Below are 3,961 nucleotides of genomic sequence, written 5' to 3'. Positions count from 1 at the left end.
GACACAAACAATAATAATGGCCGCAAACTGTGTAGGGAATGAGAAAAGGCTTAGGGGGAAGTCCGGCAGTATCGGCCACTATTAGTTCTAGCGTTTCTACGATAAATCGCGAGGATTTAAAAATTACAGCCGATACACGGCTCGTCCATGAGCATACAAACATAGCGGTAATTTCGTGTCGAAACGTGTTCGCCAGCATTATGAATAAGGCCAAGCGCACACGCATCGATGTTTATTGTACGTGTAAATATTGTACGATTAAATTCTTTTAGAGGAACAAAGCAGAGCATAGGAACTTCTTTGTTCCCCTAAGAGAATTTGATCGTACGATATATTTCCGTTTGATAAAAATCGATGCGTGTGCGCTAGGCCGAAACGTCGGTTTGGCGAATGACGCGTGCTACCTAGGTTAACTTTTCGGTCTAGTTACGTCGATTCAAAGATATTCGAATAGTTGTTTTTGGTACGTTTTCTTCAATTCCTATCTATCGAATAGTGAAAGACTATCACCGGTAGACACCTGGCTGGGATAACTGATCAGTTATCGACTGGGGTTGAAAATTATTAAATTACTAAAATAGCTATTAAAAAATAGAGGTTGGTGGTAAAAGAGTGAAAATTTAGGGTTGTGTATATTTTGTAATGCCACATCATAAAAATAAAAATAAAAAGTCCTGTCCAAAAAATAAGAAAATGTTTTTTGAGGTGGACCACTCTTATCACTTAGGGTTATGAAAAATAGATTACGACCGATTCTCAGACCTACCGAATATACACGTAAAATTTCATCAGAATCGATCCAGCCGTTTTGGAGCAGTATAGCAACTAACATTGTGACACGATAATTTTATATATAAGGATTTCAGCTTCTCACGGAGTTCCAGTGTGGGCTGTAATTATCGTATGGCAGCAAAAGGTGGTAGATATAGTAAAGAGTTAATGCGGATTCGATTTACATTGAAACAAAAAATAGTTCAAATTTTGGAAGCCAGGTGCAAATCTGGCGCTGTAGACTGATTGTTTGATGCTACGACACCCATCTCTCATTTGACAAGCCCTGACGTGGGTGAACAGTACGGCTATCGAGAAGAGAGACTATGCGCTGTCAGTGAACGGCAATAATTACAGTGCTACATTGAGAAATTATCGCGAACTGAAAGGTCTGAGGGAAGACCTGATGTTATTAAATGGTTTAAAGGGCAACATACATTAACACTTTGCACATATTTCACAGGAACTGCTGCGAGCAGCTATTGATCACGTCTTTCACGGACGCAACATCTCGTCGATGTCTCCGCTGTTAATATTGAACAAATTGTGTAAGCGGCGGTTAATAATAAAATCAACTTTACGACTTTATCACTTGTTTCACCTCTCCTGCCCATGTCTCGTTGCCAATCCATTAGATGTGGAAACATTTCTATATGTCTTTCTTGCAACATATTTGACAATATCAGAACGAATTTTTTTCCAGAGTAAATCGGTTCCGCATTTACGCATTACAATATCTACCAAGTCTCGCTGCCATACGACAATTACAGCCCACATTAGATCTCTATGAGTACTTGCACTTTAATACACTTCAATTATAACCAATTGGTACAAGGTTGTCTTGTCGCACTGGATACCTGAATCGCTTCCGGTTATTCTCTGACATCAGAAAAAAGCGCTTGGTACGACATCACCAAATTGATAATGACGACATAGTGCATTACAGAAACGTCTTATGATTTCTTGTCAGCTTTACTCCATAATAAATAACACGAACACGGGAACATGTAAGTAGATTTCTCTTATCCTTCGTTGGTCTTGTACATAGAAGATTCCAGTATGATGCATTAACCTATGAAAGTACGTCTGTCAGTAAACTAAAACATTCACCCAATCTCATTAGCAAGTTGCCTATCTAACGACTTCCAGGGGCAACAAAGTTTCATGTCCCAAAGGCAGCGTGCGAAAATACGATTTTTCAGGGGGTCATATCTCGGGGTCTGTTACTCACAGAAATAAGGAGTGAAGTGTTCTGGATAGCGTGTGGCCTAACCACCATTTCTATACCTATCAGAAGAACGGACATACAGTAGCTACCCTAAACTAAGGGGTCAAACCTTAAACATTACACTCTTCCTCCACCCCAGACAAATTGAATAACTCGTTTTTTTTGTTTAATTAGGTGTAATCTAAGGTATACCTTGTGGCTTATAAAAGTACATTTTGTTCATTGACGGTTTCCGAGAGAACCCCAAAAGAACCACGATTTTTGGGGTACGAAAAATACCAACTGTGAAGATGGCCACTTCTATAATTTCTGTTCATTGTAGGTCGTCGAAATGTTTGCCATATGTTCTTAAGATGATATTCTCGAGGAACGTCGAAACTTGTTTCGATATCATTATTCGTTACTGAGAGCCAAAGGTTGAAAATTTCCGCATTTAAGCAGAAAATCGAAAAATCGGTCTTTAACCGTTTCTACACCATGTGACGCAGTAGTATTTAAATAAGGAACAGTAGCAATGCCGAAATTTTAAGTTTACATTCCTTAGAAATTCATCTATTCATCTAGAAACGCCATTTTTCAGTTTTCGAAATCTTTATTCGCTATCAAGATACATGCAAATAACCATGATTTTTGGGTACCAAAAGGACCAGTTGTGGGGACGGCCACTACTTTAGCTCCTATTCATGGCAAAGCTTCGAAATTTTTGTCATATGTTCTTAAGATGGTGTTCTTGGGGAACCTTGAAACGTTTTCAGGTATTATAATCTGTTACCGAGATCCAAAGGTTCAAACTTACCGTACTTATGCACGTAAAATATGCATGTAATGTCCGGCCTGACGTGTAAGCGTAGTTTCAACCGACGTAGTGAACATGTGACGAGGGGACCAGGTTCATCGCAAGGCTTCTGAGGTCTCGAACCATGTTTTTAGTTGACATTTTTTCACCAATAAAACTTCCTTGGTGTCTGTATAATTGGCATTCCACACCTACAAACATTCTTGGTGTCTCTGTATGATAGGCATTTCACACCTATACAAATATACCCACAATGGTACTACGGTGACAGAAATGGCCTAAAAAGGGTCTTAACATACCTGAAAACAATTTAATATGACTGCCAAAAATTATGTGAAAGGCCGGCCGCGGTGGTCTAGCGGTTCTAGGCGCTCAGTCCGGAACCGGGCGACTGCTACGGTCGTAGGTTCGAATCCTGCCACGGGCATGGATGTGTGTGATGTCCTTAGGTTAGTTAGGTTTAAGTGGTTCTAAGTTCTAGGGGACTCATGACCACAGATGTTAAGTCCCATAGTGCTCAGAGCCATTTGAACCATTTGAATTATGTGAAACTGGAAAGCTGCTATACTGTCAACTGTTGTGCGTGAATGCTAAGTTATTAGATCGATTTTTATTTTTCGATTATTTATCTCAGGACACTTTATTTTCGTTGTATGCACAGATGAATGGTACAGTGCTGTACAATCTTCCATGAGGGTCTTCTTTATTTAATGTTGTAGGGAGGAAAGACAGAATTCCTAGTCTACGTGAATTTTTTGCTATTGTGTTTACGCAAAAAAAGTTCCACGTTCAGAAGCTGTACAACACATAAAACACTATATTTGCAGTTCCTCTCTGGAAGCGTATCGATATGGATTAAATGTCTTTTCCCTGATGGTCTAGCACAAAATTACTAAACCGTCAATTAAAGCTTGTTTAAGAAAAGCTCCAGTCCCCGCCAACGACACAACCTCAGTGGAACTGCATGACGAAAAAATTTCAGCAAATTTACAACAAGTGGATTGTTGTGAAGATGAACAGCGGTAGATGAAAAGAGTATGACAACGCCCCCTTCGCCGACAAGCTGCAATTGTATCTCCACTGGGCGTACGACAGTTGCAGGCCATATTTCACATCTGCCAATCAAATGTGCGCCAAGCACTGAATTGATATCGAACCACCGAGCG

The sequence above is a fragment of the Schistocerca nitens genome, chromosome 4, assembly GCF_023898315.1.
Source record: "Schistocerca nitens isolate TAMUIC-IGC-003100 chromosome 4, iqSchNite1.1, whole genome shotgun sequence".
Taxonomy (NCBI): domain Eukaryota; kingdom Metazoa; phylum Arthropoda; class Insecta; order Orthoptera; family Acrididae; genus Schistocerca; species Schistocerca nitens.
Note: the sequence above shows the minus strand (reverse complement) of the source record.